Source organism: Peromyscus maniculatus, chromosome 18 (genome assembly GCF_049852395.1).
Source record: "Peromyscus maniculatus bairdii isolate BWxNUB_F1_BW_parent chromosome 18, HU_Pman_BW_mat_3.1, whole genome shotgun sequence".
NCBI lineage: Eukaryota > Metazoa > Chordata > Mammalia > Rodentia > Cricetidae > Peromyscus > Peromyscus maniculatus.
The window spans coordinates 21,959,891-21,982,587 of NC_134869.1; the positions used below are offsets into that span (position 1 = coordinate 21,959,891).

At 42.9% G+C, this 22,697-nt stretch overlaps 2 long non-coding RNA genes across 2 annotated transcripts; one reads left to right on the forward strand and one right to left on the reverse strand.

Moving 5' to 3' along the window:
* Positions 1–6,070: 6,070 nt before the first annotated feature.
* Positions 6,071–8,483, forward strand: LOC143269429 (uncharacterized). Its single transcript, XR_013045847.1, has 2 exons — positions 6,071–6,443; positions 7,919–8,483. It is a non-coding gene; the product is annotated as an uncharacterized LOC143269429 (long non-coding RNA).
* Positions 8,484–17,856: 9,373 nt separating this feature from the next.
* On the reverse strand, positions 17,857–19,815 carry LOC121823667 (uncharacterized). Its single transcript, XR_013045719.1, has 3 exons — positions 19,604–19,815; positions 18,584–18,729; positions 17,857–18,405 (listed from the first exon to the last, which is right to left on the reverse strand). It is a non-coding gene; the product is annotated as an uncharacterized LOC121823667 (long non-coding RNA).
* Positions 19,816–22,697: the final 2,882 nt, after the last annotated feature.

A 22,697-nucleotide genomic window follows, 5' to 3' on the forward strand; every position in this document is an offset into this window, starting at 1 on the left:
AAATTTTTTATTTTATTGATTCCTTCATTTGTTCATATAGGGATAGTGGCTTTCTCTCTGTTTGGCGTCACATTCTCTTGAAAACCTTATAGACTGTGGTCTCTGTCTCCTGAGAATAATTCATAAGTCATAAGTATTCAGAGCATTAAGGATTCCGGGGTCTGCAGAAGTTCATCCTTGGGCTCCAGGTTAAGAGCTAGGCACTTGAAGGTGTTTCTTATCTTGAAAACTGACTACTTTTTGGTCTTATGTGGCAACCTTCTACTGACAATTTGGTTTATGGCTTCTGTGTCTACTGATGATTCTTATAGATGTTGCTGTGACAAAGTGGACGAAACTGGGAAATGTGTCAAGTGTACAAGTTTGTTTGGAAGGTGTCAGGAAAAAAAATGTTGTTTGATGGGGCCAAAATCTTACTTCAGGACACTGGCTTTCAGTTGGTAATTGTGAATGTAGAGCATTCTTATGATAGTTAGAAAACTGACTCCCCTATGTGTCCATATCTCCATTCCTAGATCCTATAATCTGCGATTGATTATCATTGCATGGCAAAGGGGACTTTGAAAATATGATTAAGTTTAAGGACCGTGAGGCAGGGTGACAGTGTGAGCTCAGCCCGATCATCTCAATATTTATATTCAGAGAGCATTTACAGGCCACAGCAGAGGCAGGTATAAAGGTAAATGCAGGTCCAGAGATGCTCAACCACTTACTTTCTAGATGTAGAGTGTCCATAGACAGTGAAGGTATGGAGCTTCTAGAAGTCAAAAGAGAGAGAGAGAGAGAGAGAGAGAGGAGAATAAGGAAGAAAGAGGGAAAGAAAGAAAGTAAAAAGATAGATTCTGTTGTAGGCTGTGCTGAAAAAGCCAGGCCCAACTAATCCTTTCATTGTATTTTAACCTAGCTGCTAATCTTTTAAGTTTAGACCCTGTAAGTTAAAAAATTTGTACTGACATTATGGTAAGATAAGTGCAATTAATATTGCAATAGAAGTTATGGTTCTGTTTTCAAAAGCATAAAATGATAAATGTATGCAAAATTTGAAATTAATTCTTGACTTTAAAAGATGATGGTGAAGGAGAGATGGCTTGGGGTGGTTTGATGGTGTCTGCTTCTCCCTGTCTAGAATTATCTGAGAGGACAGTCTCAGTGAGGGATTGCCTAGGTCCAGTTGGCTTTCGGTTGTGTTTGTGGGAGAATACCTTAGTTTTGTTCACTGAGGTCTGAAGATCTGCCCACTATGGGTGGCACCGTTCCCTCGGCAGAGGAGCCTGACCTGTCTAAGAGTAGAAAAAGTTGAGTACTAGCACCTATACATTAGTTAATCTATCTCTCCTCCCCCTAACTATGTATGTACTCTGATTAGATGGTTCAAATGCTTACTTGCTTACTTCTTCACAATAATGGACTGTAACCTGGAATTATGAACCAGAAAACCCCCTTTTTTTCTTTAAGCTGCTTTTTTTTTTAGGGAGTTTTAACACAACAACAAGAAAGGAAACTAACATAGAGGGCAACTAAGATAAAAAGGGAACAATGATATCTAGATAGAAAGATGAATAAGGAAATATCATCATCATCATCACCGTTTTGTGATAAAGTCCTACTTTGAATCCATGACTTGCCTGACACTTTCTGTATAGACCAGGCTGACATTGAACTCACAGAGATCTGCCGGTCTCTGCCTCCTGGAATTAAAGGTGTGTGTCACCACATCCAGATGAAATCCATTACTTTAAAATAAGAAAAAAAATATTAATAAATAGAAAAAAGATGCCAGTGAATTCTCCAGTGGTTCTTGAGTTTAGAGTAAATAATTAAGAATATTCAAAACTCTTTAAAAATATTTAAGAAGGTATAGGTAAGAAGCTCCCTGGAATCTTTTCCTCTGTGCTTTCACAGGTGAGTTCATACATCTCTTAATTTACTACTTCCGGCTTTGCAGGCTCATTTTGTGAAGGATTTCTCTCTCTCCACTTGCCACTTTCTTTACACTGTTTAAGCTCATCCCTGGACCCAGGTCATCCACAGTAGCTGAGGCATGGCGCGGTGTTGTTCAGTAAGGCTTCCTGGAATCAACACAAGGTATTTTTGTGTCACTTGGGTTTGTCTTGTTTAGGGTTCAAATAGCAAGTTTATTTACAGTGAGAATCTTCCACACAATAAAAATGTAGCTAGTTTTTTCATAGCAATACTTTGAGCTATAACTATGAATATTCTACTCGGACCATATGGAAAAATATGCATGTCATTCACATACTAATTTTTTCTTAATCTAAATTTATTAATGAATCTATTATAAATATCTATCTATCTATCTATCTATCTATCTATCTATCTATCTATCTATCTACCTACCTACCTACCTACCTACCTACCTACCTATCCACCAGTCCATCTATCTGTGGGAATATAGGTCAAAAAAGGATGGGGAAAGGTTACCTCTTTCTTAAAGCAGACTGTGTATAAGGCATTCTGAACAGATAACTGTATATGTTGAGGATGGAAATGGTACTCTTTCCCCCAAGGGAGCCTTAAATATATTTCAGTTAGTTCATTTACATGAGTCATTTACATTGATTTCCAAGAAACATCCGAGGTTTTCAAATAACCCCTGACTTAACGAACTCCCTTTCCCTCTCTTTCTCTTATATATTATTCATTCAATTCATATTCAGTGTCTATTCTGGGAATGGTCTCGGCAAGGTATTATGAGAATCTCAGAGAAATGAAGTGCACACTCCTACCTCAAAGGAATGGCAGTCTTCCTGAGAGGCCGTAGTGTGAGCCTAAGGAAAGGTTAAATGACTATACAAGATGTGTTTACAAGGCACCGTGCACTGAAGGGCTAATGAAGGATAATAATAGATAATTGTGAGTAACGCTAATGACAGAAGAGGCAGCTGTCAACTACCTTTTGTACAGCAGGCCCCTTGCCTATGTTATCTTTGAAAATTCTCAACAAATTTTGAAAGGGATATTTTTATCCTCATTTAAGTAATTATAAAATGAATGCTTGCTGTGTGTCTGTTGAGTGAAGTGATGAAGACCCCCATCAGTTCCTGCCTTTGTGATTGCCATCTCATGTGAATCAGATAGTTTCACTCTAGATTTTCCTGGAACATTCTAGAGCCTGTCCCATGGCAGGTTTCACTCCAGATGCTGTGCGGGCTCCCAGGCCATGTAGAAGGAGTGATTATTCACCCTGAGATAGTCTTTATTTTCTATGAGCTACACAGAATTTTCTCCAAGGCTGTGGGTCTGAGGATTAGTTTCAATTTTTAAATATCATCCATGCACTGACAAAGACTTTCCCTGACCAAATTTTACCCAGGCTCGTTTGAGCCCTTATTGTTAATAAGACTCAATCCTTTGCTATGAGTCCAGTTTTAGCAAATAATCCCATGAAGTCAACTTATATTCAGAGTTGAATTTTCTCTCTTGAGGCAACTCTCTCCAATAATAATATTCCTTGCTCTTTAAATAAATTCCTTAGGCATGTTTATTTTTCTTGAACAATATATTTTTTTCCCTCACATTTCCTTTGCTTGTTTTGGAGACGGTTTCATGGATCCCAGACTGGTCTTGAGCTTTTATATAGTTGAGGATGACCATGAACTCCTGATCCTTCAGCCTCTACTTTTCCAGTGCTGGGATCTCAAGTATGCACCACCATACCTGGTATGTGGCTTGATAGGGTTCAAATCCAGAACCTCAATGGACACTCTACCCACTAAGCTACAACTCCAGCCTTCAGTTTGTTTGAAACAAGTCATCGCTACCCAGATTCTCATAGTCAGTTAAGTGAGCTCACCCTTGTGGTACACTCCTGTGCTATGGCATTTACTACATCAGAACTTAACACCATGATTGAAAATCTTTGCTTAACGAGTAAGACTTTTGGTGTTTGGTTGTTAAACTATGTCTCAATCAAAGGATGTAGGAACAAAAAATCTTTAACGTACAGGAATGGCCCAATATGTTCCATCTTGTCTCAGTATGCAAGCCTACATTACTTAGTTTATTTTGCAAACATGGGCTGAGAGTTGGTACTTTGCCTGTCTTCAACACAAAGATATTGGAAACCAAAGAAATTTGGGGGAGGGGAGAGGGAGAAGGAGAGAGACATTGGTTGATTGTCACTGAGTTAATTAATTAATTATGTATTAATGAATTAATGTATTTGGTATTAGAAGAGAAAATTGGAAGAAGACAACCAACTCTTCCTATATCCTGCCCATGGAGATGCCAAACTGGCATAATGTTTGTTGCTCTGGTAATGAAGAGTTTGTTTGTCACTACTGTAGTAATCTTCATGGTTAGTTTAAAATCATCTAGGAGATTTCTAGTGAGGTTTCACAAAGGAGGGAAGAACTACCGTGAATGTGGCTGGAACCAGATCGTGAACTGGGCTCTCAGCCTGAATTAAAAAGGAAAAGTTGAGCACCAGCATTCCCTTCTTGGTGAGTCTTGGTCCACCTAGATGGTAAGCAAGCAGCCCCATGCTTCTGATGCCATAGCTTCAAAGTACTGCTGCTACCCCAAGCATGAAGAAGTGAACCCTCAGATCAACATAAGCCCCTTTCCCTTAAGTAGCTTTTTGGCAGGTGCTTCATCAAAGTGAGAGAAAAGTAAGCCATGTACTGTGTGACTTGTGGAGATTTTTTAAAAATATATTTTATGTGCATTGGCATTGTGCCTGCATGTGTGAGGATGTCAGAACCCATGGACCTGGAGCTATAGACAGCCATGAGCTGCCACATGGGTGCTGGGAATTGAACTCAGGTCCTCCAGAAGAGCAGCCAGTGCCCTTAACCACTCAGTGACTTGTGGAGATTTTTTGAATCATTCATTAATGAGATGTATTGGTCACTTTCACCCTTCGGACAAAAATCCTCAGGAGCAGTAAGAGCAAGAGGGTCATTTTGGTACATCATTTCAAAGATTTCACTCAACGTTAACTGACCCTGTCATTGTTGGTGGTGGGCAAGATGGAACATCTTGGTGGAAAGCCCATCAGACTGAAGCTTCCTCCCTCATGATTGGTAAACAGAAAGTGATAAGAAGAGGCCAGGGACCACATACAGCTTTCAAAAGCATGTCCCAATGACTTACTTCCCCTAAGCAATCCTGTCTGCCGTTAGTTCACTCAGCCATGAACCATCAGTGGGTTACTCTACTAAGGAAGCCAGCACCCTCGTGATCCATTCACTTCCCAAGAGCATCACCAGTGGGGACTAAAACTTCAGCACATGAACGGTTGGGGTTTTTATACATCTGAACTGGACAGCACCAGGGAGAGCCCATTCGGTTGGTGCTGCTATGACCACTGTGGCTGTAGAGGAAGATCATGATAGACATCAATGCTGGAAAGAAGACTCCAAACTAGTGTGGAGTTCCTGCTTGTGAGATATGATTGGATGATGGGTACAATGAAGGCCATACCTGGAACACACCGGGGAGATCAGGTCCAAAGAGCAGCCCGTTCCCTACTATTGCCTCCATTCCAGCTTCCCTTGAAGGCTTGAACAGAAGCAAACTTTATTTGAAATTTCTTGGAAGACATTTCACCTAGAGGCTGGCTGCCCATCTGAGCCCACCTTCCTTCCTTTTCTATTTTCTTTCATTTTTTTTTGATGGGGGGCTTACTATATGGCCCATGCTGGCTTTGGACTTTTCATCTTCCTTTCCCAGACTTCTAAGTGTGAGTATTCCAAGTGTTTGACCATTCTCAGCCCTGAGGCTCTTTTTAAATGGTTTCTTTTTGATTGACCAATATCAGTTCAGAAAAAATAAAGGCAGGAGCTGTGCATTCTTTGTTTTTTGATTTTATTTTTTTGTCAATTGGTTATTTTTTTGATGTTTGAGCAGAGGACATCCAATTCTGGAGCAATTTATGTAACTCTGAATAAAATATTGAAGAGGTTTTGAGTTTCATAACCACTGATGTATATATATATATATATATATATATATATATATATATATATATATATATATATATATATCTGTGTGTGATATATATAATATATGTGTGTATATATATATGTATACACACATATATTGATATAGTGAGTCCCCACTGATGAATAAGCCTCTTGTCATTCCACAGTTCCATTAAAGACATTTTTTTCCTTTTCACAGTTTGCTTCTGTATTTCATTTGCATTTCTTCTTGTCCCACACATCTTTTTTTTCCCCTTCTTGTCCCACATAACATCTTCTGTTCCCCAGGAGAGCTCAAGAGTCAGAAGGAAAAGAGGATGAGAGCCGTGAAGTGTTGGGTAGAACCAGTCTCCGTCAATCAAAGTGCCGAGACTCTCCCCACCGGAACGAATCGCAATGGTGGAGGGTGGAGGCGCACAGCAGTAGCAAGCAGCTTCGGGATCCTACAGAGACTAGAGCTTGACCCTGGAATATTGGCAGAGATGGAAGAAGGCATGTGTAAGTCTTTCCTGGAGTCCCTGAGATGTCTAAACCACCCTGTGCAGACATACAACAGCTTAACATCTTTCAGTTCAAATCCTAAGATTCTTCCCTTCGAGAGAAGATATAAAATGTTTGGGATATGGTAGCATCTAAGATTCATGAATTCATCCAACACATTTGTTGAATGCTTATTATTTATTATTGGCTTTCTTTTTCTGGGAAGTTTGGATAGAATTTGAGTCATTGCTCCGTAGAGTATGTTTTGTAGTGGTGAAGACAGAGATATTCATCAGACAAACCAATGAGCACAATCATTCTTTAAAAACTTGTTTTGAGTACATTTATTTATGTGTGTATGTGCACAGGGGCCACAGAACACATGTGGAGGGTAGAGAATAGTTTTTGGGAGTCAGTTCTTCTCTTCTAACAGAGGGTCCTGAGGACAGAAGCCAGATCATCAGGTTTGAAGCAAATGCTGTTACCAGCTGAGCCATCCCTCTGTCTCCAAATGTGACTTCTGGCAGCATTACCAAGGAAATAGACTTTAGGGTTATGGCTGTAAGAATGTGAAGGCAAGGTGGAAGCGGAACGTTCCCAACTGGGACCAGAATGAAGAAAAGCAGAGAGAGCGAGCAAGAGTGACTTTTGCCTTTTCCTCCTCGGGACAGAATTCTGACACCAGAAGGAGGTCAGAGTCCTCCAGCCAGCCGGTGTTTTGTATCTAGGGAAACGTAAGTCTCCCAGATAACATCTCACCATCTAAGGGCATAGAGGGAGACTAGTCAGAAGTTCACCTTCTGTTTTCTTTTGTTGTGTTTGCTATTTTACCTCTCAGTCTGTGCCCTCTGCTAGAAAAAAACCTTGTCATTAAAAGCAGTTGTGTTCATGGCCCCTCATGGAAATGCTGAACAAAAGCTTTTGAAAAAACTTCTGTAAATAACTCATAGAAATGACACCATGATGATAGGGTTTAGGAAAAAAATTGCCATGCCATGGAACAGTATATCTGAGTATTTTGGTGATACATTGTGTACCCTAATAAACTTGCCTGAGGATCAGAGGACAGAGCCAGCCACTAGATTAAACATAGAGGCCAGGCAGTGGTGGCACACACCTTTAATCCTAGCACTCGGGAGGCAGAGATCCGTCTGGATCTCTGTGAGTTCAAAGCCACCCTGGACTATATGAGATTCATCCAGTATAGGAGAGAAACAGAGCCAGGCAGTGGTGGCACACACCTTTAATCCCAGCACTTGAGATTTCATACCTTTGCTTGGGAAACACACGTGCTTTTAATCCCAGGAAGTAATATGGCAGGGCAGAGAAAGTATATAAGGCATGGGGAAACAGGAACTCACTCTCGTTAGGCTGAGGATTTTGTAGAGGTAAGAACTAGTGGCTGGCTGTTCTACTTCTCTGCTCTTTCAGCTTTCACTCTGATATCTGGCTCTGGGTTTTTTTTAAATTTATTTTTTATTTTTTATTAAAAGACCACCTAAGATTTGGACAACAGAGTATACTGAGTCAATGGATCTGTACTGGGGCTGCTCCTCTTCCGCTCCACCTCAGGTGGAGGAGGTTGGCAGTGCACACGGACAAGCTTGAGTGCCACAGATTGGAGGCTGAGCAATCAAATGAGTAGAAGTCGGCGATGCTACTGAACAGAGGACAATGTACACGATGCCCCCCCCCCCAACAAAGGATGATATGGTCCTACCTTAGATGGTGAGTCAAGGCTCATGAACTTCCTTAATCTTCACACTCGTCTTCCATCTTCCCAGAGAATAGAGTGCGTTTGGACCTTCTAGAGACTGATAATCTCTTCTGGATCAATCATTGGTGTTCAAATTCTTGCTCTGTCTCCAACTTACTAGACATATGTGGGAGACTCCCTGGGCAAGCTGCTTATTATTCTGTAACTATATTTCCTTGTGTACAATAGAGGTCATTGTAGACTCAATATCATAATTTTATTTTTAGGAGAACATGGGCGACGTATTTTACTGTTAACAGTGTCTGGCATGTAATATCAATCAATAAACATTTAATATTGTTTCTTTTTTCCTACTATAACCTGTTTGGGGAGATTTTGATTGTCAAATATCAGAAAAGTTGAGAGAGATCACCCAAATTAGCCTCTCCTGTACCTCAAATTCCTGTATTGATTAGCCCTCCCATGGGAAATAGAGATGGATGGGATAGAAAGTTGGTGCAAGTTTACTCCTCCAAGGGAGCAGCATGATGACCCCAGAGAAAATCCATGGGCACATTTGACATTGGACTTAAATTAGAGCTGATAGTTTGAAGTCCTGAGACATCCTGATGCTCTGAGATGTGTATATGGCATTGTGCTCTTATTGGCTGAAGTGGACTTCTGTGGCTTTGTTCAGACTTCATCACTGGCACCTATAGAAGGCTTATTAGACAACTAAGAGACAAATCTCTAAAAGAGTAATAATGGCATGATCCATTACAACTTAGAGACAAATCTCGAAAAGAGTAATGATCAATTACTGGGCTGGAAAGAATATTTGAAACTGGCGTCATTTAGAAGTGGAGGCAACCACTGAAGGGTCCTTGCCAGTATCTTCTGAGGGCAACCAGCTGCTTGGCCAGCACCCCCTGTCCATAGTGGGTGTGTTTAGCACACAAAGCTCTCCTCACAAAGGGTAACAACACAAAGGGCAAAAATCCACACAGTGAATTTTTCTGTAATTATCAAGTGCACTTACTTTTCTTATTGACAAATCAAGAGTCCATGTTTTAGAATACTATGCCTGTATGATAGTTTTTCTGTGATGTTGCCACAGTTAGAAAGAAGACTCCAATGGTTTTGATGATTGTCTTAGATTCTTGTTGTTTTTGAAGCTTATCAATATGGTGCTCTATTGTGGTCCCATGATCATATTTGAAATTACAAATCAAGAATCCTGATATAGGAAAAGTCTCTGAGGAAATTGAGTAGAGACAGGAAAAATAAATAGTCATTTGTTTATAATTAAGTTCATTCCTCTTTAATACATTGTATTAGAAGCTGCCAAATACAGCCTCAGCTTCCTGTTCTCCCATGACCTGGACTTAAAACATTCCATTCATCCATGCTTTCCCGGGATAACGTCCTGGCCAGGAGCTCCCAGCATGCCCTGCCATCTCTCACCTCTCAAATGCTTGGCCATGTCCCATTCCTAAATTAATGTTAAGATGCATTGTTGTGTAGCTGTCTCCTCAGAATCAAGAGAGTGTGCTAGTAAGATGTAGGAAGTTAAATCTGTGAGGCTCATGGATGTCATGAGATTGTCAAGACTCAGGGACTTCAAAAAGAGGAAGATTCACCGTGCCCCTCCCCAAGTTTATATAAAGCAGTAAACAGTGGTTCCACTCGCCAGTGGAGCTGTCTGCATGTTGGTCAGGAAGCTCTAGAAATGTAGCTTTTGTGAGTTGTCAACCACGCTGAGGTGGGCTTTATGCTGATGAGGATGCCTGGGAGTCCCCATGCATCAAGTCACTGGTTCCCCAAGTTGGACTTTAGTAGAGTAGTTTCATTCATTTGTGTTTGTACTGTTTCTGAGGGTGAACAGACATATCCCTAGTTCATGGTTCTTCAGGGGAAAAAAAATCACACAAAACACGCACCTCTGAATGTCTCTCCTTTTGTAATGTCCTTTAGGGAATTGATAACTCCAACCTAATTTCAGCAGCTTCCAGGTACCTAAGCCATTCCCTGTTCTCCAAGAGGAAGTAACAGTAGTGAAACAGAGACATCAAACTGGTCTAAGTCAGCTCTTTAAAGACTGTGCTGTGATGACCTACAAGATCTGCTCAAGACTGGCCTCCACGCCATCATGTGTGGGGGAGGGGCTCATGAGGCTTTGCCCTTTCCCGAGGAAGTATTGGCTATTATTGGTTGGTGGTGTTGGGGATGGGTATGATTTTCTTCAGTGGTATAGACACTGGCAAGTTCCCTAAACTCCAGTAAATAGCCTTCTGTCCATGCAAGTGCAAACAACCCTAATTAAACTTAATGGGTCAAAAAAAAAAATTCCAGAAGTCACGCAAATAGTGTGTGCAGGATTGGGGGGTTGATGGGGGGGCATTTTGGGGACAAAGAAAGGTCTCAGTGGGAGATGGATGAGGGAGAATAATGGGGGTAGGTAATCAAAATGTATTATAGCCACAGTTGAAATTGTCCAAGTGTAAAGAAATTAAAAGCAACATAAAACAGACACACAGAGGCCAGTGCTGCATCCTGAAAGCATGTCCTGCCGGCAGAGTGAGTATCTGAATGTAATTAGGATAGTTGACATTGGATTTCAACTGAAGGGTCCTTTAGAGGTAAATTCTCCCCCTTCAAGTGCTGCATACAAACTGTCTAGGCAGATTCTTCAACTCAAACCCTTCAGCTCACTTCCCAGATCAATTCAACAGCTATTTTTTTTTTTTTCATTTTCTATTTGGCCCACAGGTAGAATCAGCCACTTACTTTTTTTTTTAATGTTAGAAGCTTCTTATGAATATTTCTTTAAAACTAGACATGACAGGATTATTGGGGAGGAAAGCAGAGGGACCCTTGGGCCCTGCTCGAATGTTTCTCCCCTTTGTTTTAGGGGTGCTGTACAGATTGAGAAGCAAGAGGGATGAAATGTGTACCCAGGAGCTGGTCTTGAGGAAAACTAAGTGTATTAGTCTCCAGGAGCTGCTGTAACAAAGTACCCCAAACCTGTGGGCTTAAACAGCAGAAGTGCATCATGAGCCGGAGGCCATGCATTCAAGGTCAAGGCTGGCAGAGTGTTTCTTCCTAAACCCGGAGAGAATCAGTCCCATGCTTCCCTTCTGGCTTCTAGTCCTTGGCTGTCAACTTTTGGTTTTCTTTGGCTCTTGGATCCGTTATCCCAAATGTCTTCTCTTATATCCACATGGCATGGGATTCGTTCTGGGAATGTGTGTGTCTTTCTCACCCCCCAGCTCCCCACGTCCCATGTGGAAGAACGAGGGTTTGCCCTAGTGACCTAATTTAAGCTCATCGTGTGCAGCAGATGGTTTATCTAAGTGAAGCTAATTCCATCACTCATAAAGTAAAGGATATCAACGTATTTTAGGCAGGAGTAATGCTGGCATTTACCGGAGATAGAAAAGACCACTGTCTTTTTTTCTGTACTCGATCTTGAATGTGAAGGTTTCTGGTTGGTTAGGGCTACACGTCACAGCATCAAGTTTTCCTTTCTTGGTATTCTCATGGAAAGGTCCTGCTCCCTTTTCCCCTCACTTGGCTTTATTGCACTGTTTCCATGTATAGTTACTACTAATATTAGTTTATAGTTTTCTAAAAATGAATATATGCATATGGGACTTTCAAACAACCAACCAATAAAATTCTCAGTTTCAGTCATGAGAAATAGATTCAAATCCGACAGTACCTGTGAGTCTAAAATTTAGGAGCAATTTGATGTTCTCACAAGTTTTTCCGGGATCCTTTACACAGTATCTTTACACACACACACACACACACACACACACACACACACACACACACACACACTGGAAGCGATTTCCTAAAAGATATTCTTACAAAGTCCCAAAGAAGATGCCCTGGATACTGGCTTTCATTCCTCTTACAGGGCAACAGCTTCCTTTGTATTCCAACAGTTTTTTATTTCAACTCTTAAAAACTTACTTCCTGGAGCCAGGCAGTGGTAGCGTATGCCTTTAACCTGGGGGCAGAGGTAGGCAGATCTCTGAGTTTAAGGCCAGCCTGGGCTACAGAGTGAGTTCCAGGACAGCCAGGGCTACACAGGGAAACCCTGTCTTGAAAAACCATAAAAAAAAAAAAAAAAAAAAAAGTTATCTCCCACTGTCATATGACTATGTTAAAAGCACCACTGCTTGCTTGTATGCCAACAAGAGAAGCTGTTACTGGCTGCCCCTCCCCCCAACCCTCCTTTATCTCAAAGAACTGAATTGCCAGGTGGAATTGAGTAAACTCTGAAGTTGCAACACAGCCAAGGCATAAAGTTCACCACCAACGTAAAACAGCCAGGCCAGTTCTGCTTTTTTAATGTCTTCTAAACTGACGGAACTGGGCAGTATAAACATGGGTGAGGCAGCGGCCACGGGGGAGTGAGAGCCATGTTCTATTGAGAGCTAATGAGTGAACCACAGCCCTGTCCTCTTTATGTGCAGAATACAGCGTTGTTGATGTGTCCCCGAAGTGTGCTGGGAGACGAGGGCCAAGAAGAGCAAAGCTGTGTGGAAACTGCAAGAGAGATTGTTTGTGTCTTGCTGGGTCACATGACTCACACACAGGCTAACAGAATGAGAAACAAATTGACACTCCTTGTTTACTTACGTAAAGATGCTCAAATATGGGCAAAGTTGAAAGGCTATAAAATGGGAGATAAAAAATACCTAGATTGTCTGTTAAGATGAAGTGTTCCTAACATGCGCATTTATGAATGACCTTCCCTCCCTCAATCAAGGTTACTCCACCATATTAGATAGAGAGAAGGGACTTGATATCAGTGATTTGATATCGTTTCTTAGTGTCGGGTCTCACCTGTTCTTAGCATACCAGGATAAGAGTCCTTAAATCTCCCAAACAAATGAATGCTGAGATTTTTTTCCCTCTGTTAGTTCCTTCCAATAGCCCTACCAGGAGCTTTTACCGGAGCTGCTAATGATTAACCAAAGGAATCGCCCAGATGGAAACTTCTTCAGGCCTCTCCAGAGCCAGGCTTGCCAAGAGTGGTGCAGGGGGGCAGCCAGAATGAGGAAGAGAAGGGGAGGCCAGGAGCTTGCAAAAACACATGTGTAATTGAAGGTCTTGGCGCCTGGACAGAGAGCACTGGGAGACACCGAAGCTCTTTCTCAACTCGTGTATTCACAGACTCAGGATGTCAAGCAGGATCCAAAGTCACAGCAGTGGACGATGCTCTGGGTTTTCTCAGTGGTGTTTTCTTCATAAGCCTGTTAGTGACTGGCTCCAGCCTTGCCTCAATCACTGCCTCTCTTTCAGCCAGCTTGACCTTCGGAGGGAGACCCACACCGTGGGTTTTGGAAGAAGATGAAAAGAAGTGGATGGGTGGGCGCTGAGGGCAGTGGTGGTTCATGATGTTGGAGCATAAAGTGCTTGGTTGTTGATGCTCTGTGTGCAGTTCTTTACAGATGTTTGCAGTTAAAGAATGCTCGAATTAAGTATGAAGACAGAAGAGAAACAAGTAATCCATAACTTCTACCTCGAACACCAATGAGAAAGAATTTGCTTTGCTGTGTCCTGGTCTTGAATTGCTGAAGGCAAGGATGCATTGGGCCCCTTCATTTATTATTCCCTTACTCTGCTGAAGTTAGGTCAGAGAGAATTGCTGGGTCCCTGGAAGGTCCCCTTGTCTTTGGCAGGATCATAACTTCCCCCTATGGTATTGTGAAAGAAAGGTCACCAACCCCCAAGTTTCAGAATATGAAGTCAAAATACATTGGTACATTGTGAATGGTCAGCTTACTCCAATGCATCACATATTAAGAGGTTGTCATGCCACCCACAAATCCCCAGGTCCTAGCACAGAACAGGAGGTGCTCAATGGTTTCTCATTGAGCAAATGAATGACAGACAGGCTGCTTTGGCAATGGTTACCCTTGACTTAGGTGATTTGTACCAACTTTGACTAGTTGGATAATATGGCTGCATGTATGGCATGTGTAAGCATCCTTCATCCAGTCTTAATGAATTGCCTGGCATAAATACCAAGGGTCAGAACAGGATTGTTTGGCCTGGTGTGCTTGAGCAGAACACGGAGGAAGGATATGATAGAGATTGGCAGATGAGAGAGAGAGAGAGAGAGAGAGAGAGAGAGAGAGAGAGAGAGAGAGAGAGAGAGAGAGATCGATTGTTTCCAAGTAGGCTCCCACTCCTAGTAAATGGCATGCTGTTATGACTCCATCAAAGGTTAACCCATTCATTAGGTCTGAATCTGGTTTTGTCATTAAAAATTGCATCAATGATACCCCACAGTTGTGCTTTATTCACATTCTAGGTGTTTATCAAAACAATCAAGTTGACATTAAAATTAACCATTGCAAGGAGGGAGAGACATTTTCTTCAGAGGTGTAACCACCAGTAAGGTGCTCGAGTTCCTACAAACAAGCCTGCACTCCGGCTCCACAGGCAACTTTATTGGAACTCATTGGGTCATAGAGGGGGCGGGGAAGTCATGTGAAGGGAAAGAGGGACCAGTTAGGAAGAGGAAAAGGGCCGGATGGTGGTGGCACACGCCGTTAATCCCAGCACCCGGGAGGCAGAGACGGGCAGATCTCTGTGAGTTTGAAGCCAGCCTAGGCTACAGAGTGAGTTCCAGGACAGGCTCCAAAGCTGCACAGAGAAACCTTGTCTCGAAAAAGAGGAGGAAAGGGTTCAGCAGGAGTGGAAGGGGACAAGAGAGGGTAGTAGGAGTGAATATGATCAAAATACACTCTATACGTATGAAAAAAATGAATAAAAGACAAGAAAGAATAATTGTTGTCGTGCACTCTTGGAATTTGTCTTCCAGGTGGAGACACCAAAGAAAGCAAACAGGATCACCAAAGAAGCGAGTAAGATTTTCGTTTCAGTTTTAATTTGTCAAGAAGTGCTGCGTGCCAGCGTTGCAGAGAAGTCAGTCAGACCGCCATTTGGTTGAGAGTGAGGACGTTGCCACCCTTCCTGTAGGGCTGTCTCGAGCAGTGAGATGTGCTTTCTTAGACTGTTGCAGAAGGAGACGTGCATTCCTAGAACATGTTGTGCTCATATGGAGGACTCAGTTGATATTTTTATTAATACTGATGTCGGCATTTGAGCTGGCTCTTGAGTAGCTTTTCGATCATTTTGTGGTTTTCACCTACATATGTATATGATCATGTATGTGATGTGTATATATATATATATATATAAATTTGCATAAATATACACATTTTATTGCACCTATATGTTTATGTTACTCAGAGAAGTTGGTCTTTAAATCTTGGCTTAGCTCCCTCTTCCCTGACCTTTCCCCTTTACAGTCTTTCACTTCCATACACCCCCCAGGCATATAAGTCTAGTTGGTAACTTTAAACATGCCTCTGTCTATTCCCCCTTACTCATATAATCACAGTCGTACATGCATGTTACACAGATGGGAGAAGGTGGTTCCGGGTTGTTTTACGAGCATCCAGTAGCATACATTCTGTGCCTCTTCTCATTATCACTCAAAAGTGCACACACGAGAAACACCCCAGCAGCAACTATCTATCTCAGACAAGCCTCGCTGGTCCCCGGAAGAGTGTCCACCGTGAGGGTGAGCTGTAACCTGCTCCCACATTCACCGTGAGCTGACATTGGCTTTTATCTCATTCCCCCTCCTATTCTTCTTGAACGAATGTCTCACGTTCGTGTTCTTTACTACATGCCTTACACATACCATTGATTTGTGCAAGATACCAGTGAGAGAAATGGCAGGGCTGGATAGCAGATGTAATCTTTATATTTTTTTTCACGTATACTGATAAATGGCTTTCCAAAATAATCTTGGCAGTTAAATTTTTCTTAGTTATGCCTGAGCATCCTTTTCCCCCCATTTGTACACAATTGTAGGAAGCATGTGGAAGATGGGGTTCTTTTGGATGTGTGGTTTTGTATGTCTTCTCACACATGTGTGTATCTTCAATATGACGCCTGTACCTCCACATGGACCTGTGTGTATGTATACAGATGTTTTCAAACACACATCATTCATTTTTTTATGTAGTTCCACTGATCTTTACTGGTTCCAGACCTGTTTGCCATTTGATTCTGCAGCCTGAAGAGCCAAAAGTTTGTTGTTAAGAAGAAAGCTATGTTCTAGTACAGATTTTAAGTTAGCCAGGGATCCCCAAACCTCCTTTCTAGGCATTTTGACCCTGTACAGATACCAGACCCGCTTTTCTCCAAACGAAGCATGGTATTTTCCAGTGGAGATATCTTCTTCTGCTCATCACGAATGGCCTTTAGATAAATTTGTTTGCGTTGTTACACTCTAAAGATTCCACACGTCTCCACACGGACCCTGACCACACACTCTTACTATTTTAAGTAACTAGAGAAGGCAGCAGCGAGCCTCATGTTTATCGGAGTCGATAAGAAAAAGCAAACACACCCTCACCCCTAATTTCCTTTGCTTAGATATTCTGTGTGTGTGGTATCTTGGTAACACAGACCCAGCTGCACATGCATCAACACTAAAATTTGAATATCACTCATAGGGATTATACCATTCCATCCATGCATCCCACAAAAGCAAAGACGTATTCGGGGCATTTCCTATTCACCCTGACTTTATTTTTTATTTTTTAAACTTAAATGCTATTTATAGTCATGGTTGGGGTTGCAGGATGGAACCATTTAATAGTTTAATGTGAAATGTAATGTTCAGCAGTGATCCCTTCCTCATCCTGGGACAACATGTCTCCTGCTTGTCCGTGACTAAAGGGCATTGCTGGTTTATGGGTTTTCCCTCCTGCGACCTTTTCAGAGTCTAAGGGAGAGTTGTCTCTCCAGCTCCCCTCGCTGCTCCACAAATCTGGACCTGAGTCAGGGCCACAAAGTTTTAAAAAACTGAATTCCATGTGCAGACTTTCTAGCAGGAGACCAGTGTCTAGTTCCCAGGACCAGCGCGTTTCTTGGCGATGGCGGGGGGAGGGAGCAGAGGCTCTTTGTGTTGCAAGTTTACTGTATGAAGTGCACCCCCTTTCTCTTTCTCTTTTGGACTTAAGAAAATGTGCTTGCTTCTCCTCTTCATCGTCGGAACATCTCAGAATGGCAGAGGGTGTTTGTTCCGGCAGCCTACATTCGAAACCTCTACTTGGAATTTCTTGCTAAATGCTCTCTCCCCACCCACCCCGAAACTACCAGTTGACTTGAGGGAAGGCAAGATTCTGTAAATGCCTGGACTCTAATTCATGTTTGACTTCTGTGTTCCCGTGAACTTTGCTTAAACAGCCTTGCCAGGAGGACTTTCCAGGGGTGGGGCTTTGTGCCTGAGTCTTGAGACGACTCATTTATGCCCTACATGTTTTGAGGGAGGAGGTGATGGCAGACAGGGACTTTTTTTTTTTTTTTTTGCTTCAAGAAGGGAGTGTGTCTGAGTGCCCCCCCCCTTTTTTTTTCCTACACACACAGCTGGTAGTTCCCTGCTGACTGCTGTTTGTTTTAAAGTCACGTGGTAAAAGGGAGTTCCTGCCAATGTTTACTCATTACCCATTCAAATATGACACCCTGACACCCATTCACGGTTGCTAACCGCGTCTCCTGCCAGAAACGGAGAGTATATTTCCAGAATGAAAGTCGCTTTCTTTGCATGCGCAGAAGGCTTACTATTCACCAAGCATACTTTGAAATGGCTCCTTTAAAAATAGTAAGGTTATTTAATTATTTAAGATGGCCGCTGGTCTGGTCCTATATACAATGTAGCTTAATCAGTACAAGGACAAGGAAGGAAAACTCAGGACGGGTTATACATTGTAACAGTGACGTAATTAAAAGCGTTGTTTCCTCCGTGGGTCTCTTCCTGTGAAGGGGCAACTCACCTGGCCTTATTTTATGTGGACAAAGCCACACAAGGGGCTTTGAATGATGAGCTGAAAGAGAAAGCCACCTTCTCTCAGAGGGCATAGGAGCAGGGAGGTGACCTGACTGGCAATGCTCCAGATGCAGCCAGAGGACCACTGGGGGATTCTGAAGTAAATTTCACAAGGTGGGGTGCGGCCACCACTCATGTGCTACCTTATTTTGTTTTAAGAGCTTACTACTTTTTTAAGGCTAGCTAGCATACAAAGCAGTGGGTTTCCATTCCTTACGTCGAGGTCATTAGACTTAGTTCCCAACCATTCTCCCTCCCTGCCGGAGTTGAAGCTTCCTTATTGTGAGCCTTGAGAGCTGAAGACCATTTGTTACCATAGTAAAATGATGCTCATCTTGATTGATACGGGTTGTACACTGAAGAGACAAAAAAGCCAGCCTCGGTCAATAGTGACATGAACTTGGTCATTTCCTTTTGTCCCTCCCTCCCTCCCTCCCTCCCTCCCTCCCTCCCTCCCTCCCTCCCTCCCTCCCTCTCCCTCTCCTCCTTTTGTCTTTCCTTTGAGATAGGGTCTTACATATAGCCATGTAGTACCTGACTGGCTTTGTCCTCACTGTCAGCTGCAGCTGACCTCCAATTTGCAGCCATCCCTCTGAGTGCTGGGATTGCTGTATGTACCATCATGTCCAGCTTCCTGCAGTTCTAAAGCCCCGATGAACTTCACGACATAAATTTGTTTCCTCCGATGGGGAAATGAGTATAATATAATGACTACTGTGGTTTAAATAGGAAGTGTTCCCCAAAGGCCTGTGTGTTTAGAGACATGGTTCCCAGCTGGTGGCCCTGCACTGGAAGGGTTCAGAACCAGTAGGAGGTGAGGGCTTGCTAGAGGAAATGAGTGACTGGGAACAGGCCTTGAAGTTTGGTAGCTGGGGTCCATTGCCTGTTCAGAGCTCCTGGCTATAGATGTGATGTGATAAGCAGCCTCATATTTCTCCTGCCTTCATGATTCTCTGGCCATGATAGAGTCTGTCTATCCCTTCTTAAATGTAAGGAAAAATGAACCCTTCCTCTTAAGTGGCTTCTTTTTGGTTATATTTGATCCCAAGGATGGATAAAGTAATCCAATGGATAAATTAAGAGAAACATCACCTAAGTCACACTAGAAAGGACCATGCCCCTGTCTACCAGCAAGGCACTATGGAAGTTGGGGTTTCTTCTGTTGGTTCAGGCAGAGAACGTAAGTTCTTTTCTACTTTCTAACGAATGTTGTCAGGTGTGTGGTTGTCAAGTTCCATAAGCAGCCAAGCGGAGCTGACTGCATGCACTGCTTGAGAAAGGCACTTTCGACTGTGGAGCCATCCCCAGAGGAGGATGGTTTCTCTCTGGAATAGCTGGCATCACCGCTAGGCTGGAGTGCACATCGCTGTAGGGAGCAGATGCTCTCGTTCCTTAGCACTGTGTTTCTAGGACCTGAGACACGGGTGGCAGAAGGCAGGTGTGTAAGAAAGTGTACTCCTTAAGTGAGCAACAGCAGGTCCTTCTGGGATGGATTTTACCTTTAAATGAGAGACATTATGCTTGCACTTTCAGAGAGTCTTTGACAGTACATACCAAAGGTATGGCGATAGGGACAGCTGAGAGCTCACATCTTGATCGGTCAGCCGGGGACAGAGAACATGCTGGGAAAGGCTCCAGTATTTTGAAAACTCAAAGCCACGTCCATTCAAAACACCACATTCCATGCCCTGGCCTCCATAGGCTCATGGGTGTCTCATAGTGCAAAATGCATTTCATCCAACTTCAAAAGTCCCAATAGTCTTTCAGTTTCAACACAGTTTGAAAGCCCAAAGTTCAACGTCTCTCTGAAACTCGAAGCATTCTCTCTTTTTTTTCCCCCTTTTATTTTATTTTACAATACCATTCAGTTCTACATATCAGCCACGGGTTCCCCTGTTCTCCCCCCTCCCATCCCCTCCCCTTACCCCCAGCCCACCTCCCATTCCCACCTCCTCCAGGGCAAATCCTCCCCCGAGGACTGCAATCAACCTGGTAGACTCAGTTCAGGCAGGGCCAGTCCCTTCCTCCCAGACTGAGCCAAGTGTCCCTGCATAAGCTCCAGGTTTCAGACAGCCAACTCATGGAATGAGCACAGGACTCGGTCCCACTGCCTAGTTGCCTCCCAAACTGATCAAGCCAATCAACTGTCTCACCTATTCAGAGGGCCTGATCCAGCTGGGGGCCCCTCAGCCTTTGGTTCATAGTTCATATGTTTCCATTCATTTGGCTATTTTTTTCAATAATTGAGTAAAACTGAAATTTATTATAAGCCACAGTCGTCCTAGGGACCTCCATGCTATATATATATAGCCTCTATGGTTCTATGGGTTGTGGTCTGATTGTTCTTTATTTTATATCTAGAATCCACCTATGAGTGAGTACATACCATGACTGTCTTTCTCACAGCACTCTTTTGAACAGCGACTCTCTTACACAGCCTCATCATCATTATGAAAACTGAAAACAATCACCTTGATTGGAATTGGGAGGAAAGGTAGGCTTTGGATTTTTGATGACCTGCATAAGTGCCTCTTAGGCTGAGGACCCAGGGTGGGTCAAAGAACAGCCGCAGTGGCCAGCTTTATTCCCTGCATTGGACGGGAAGTTGTTCCAAGACCAGAGCACTGGAGTGATTTGCTGAAGGCCACATGGGTAGTTTGGAAAGGGCTGGGACCAGAAACCACATTTCCTGATTCCGTACCTTTGCTCCCTGCAGCCTCCCTCTTCCTGACACTACACTGAATTTAGAATACGACACTGGAGGTTTTACTCGGGAGCACCTTGAACTCCACCTGAGTGTGGAGGGTGGGTGGCACAGTACCTTTTCCCAAAGGGTTATGAGTCTGTGAGATCAGGTGATGAGGCATAACAGTCAGGATGACGAACTGCACACAAAAGGCTGTGGAAAAACCCAGGGCTGACGTTCCAGGTCCCGGGCAGGGGCAGTTCTCTAACATGAGCTGGCTGCCACTTTCTTACTGTGGCCCTGGTACCAGGGCAGCCCACTTCCTGTGTTGTGTTTCTTGAGGCGAGAGAGGAAGAGACAGAGGTGGGTGTGAGGCTGTCTGTGAAGCAGGATCATTGTAGGCTGGCCTGGTGGTGGCTGTCACTGTGACTTTAGGTTGCAGTTTGTAGCCTCTGGTGGCTTTGCTCCCCAGGGACTCTCGGACCTACTGGAGACTCTTAGTTGTCACAGGAGTGGGCTGCTGGTGATATCCTGATTGACATAGGGCAGTTACTCCCCCTAAAGATTACTCAGTCACCATGACAGGATGTGAATAGTGCTGGGGTCAGGATACTCTTGCTTTGTTGTTGTTTTTCAAATCATTCATATTTTTCTGGTCTTCATATTATATTTTTTTGTTCTTTTAAAAGCTTAAAAGTTTTATTGTTTTTGTGTGTGTTCATTTGTGTATGATATGATGTGGTTGTGTGTGTATGTGTGTGTGCATATGTGTGTATGTGTGTGTATATGTGTATGTGTATATGTGTGTGTATGTGTGTGTGTATATGTGTGTATGTGTGTATATGTGTGTATGTGTGTGTATATGTGTATGTGTATATGTGTGTGTATGTGTGTGTGTATGTGTGTATGTGTGTATATGTGTGTATGTATGTGTATATATGTGTATATGTATATGTATATGTGTGTGTGTGTGTGTGTGTGTGTGTGTGTCTGTGTGTCTGGAAATGTGTTCGTGCGAAGATTAGAGGACAACTTTCAGGAGTCAGTTCTCCTTTCTACCTCTACGAGGCATGGCCTCTCTTTTCTCTACTAAACTTCGCACCCCAGGCGAGCTGGCTCTCAAGCTTCCAGGCCATTCTCCTGTCTCTGCCTCGTGAGCACTAGGATGACAGATGCCTACCGCCTCATCTGGTTTTTCACATGGGGTCCAGGGTTCGAGCTCATGTGTTAGGGCTTGTGAGCTAGGTACTTGGATCCAATAAGCCACGTCATTATCCTCCCCACCACCTCCAATCCCATTTTTTCTTTTTCTTTTCCTTTCTTTCTTTCTTTCTTTCTTTCTTTCTTTCTTTCTTTCTTTCTTTCTTTCTTTCTTTCTTTTTTTTTCCCATTTAAGACAGGATCTCAGTGTGTATATCAGGCTGGCTTAGAACTTAGGATCCTTCTGCCTCAGCCATTCTCATGCCTGGCTTCATCTTCTCACTTTGAAATGGGGACATTTTGGCCAGCTTAGTGGTATTTGATCTTCGGAGTGCTCAAGTTTGAACATCTGGTCTCATCTTTGTGGATTCTGCAATCAGCGCACGGAGTCCATACCTGGAGGAATCCTGCTTTGGATGACATCAAGACCCTTCATGGGGACTGAAGAGATAACTGCTAAGAGTTTGCTCTCGCAAAGGTCCTGAGTTGAAGTCCCAGCATCCATGTAGGTGGCTTACCATTGCCTGTAACTCCTGCTCAAGGAGATCCAAGACCCTCTTCTTATACCCAGACACAGACATACACCTCATACATACAATTAAAAAAAAAAAACCAAACAAACCTTCCTCAGTCCTACCATTCTCCAATTCTAAAAATGCCAATGCATTAAAAAAAAATGTGCACTGAGTTCCTGCCTGAACTCAGATGAATGTGAAAATAAGAAATGATGATTTCCCCTTAGAAACCCTTATATATATATCA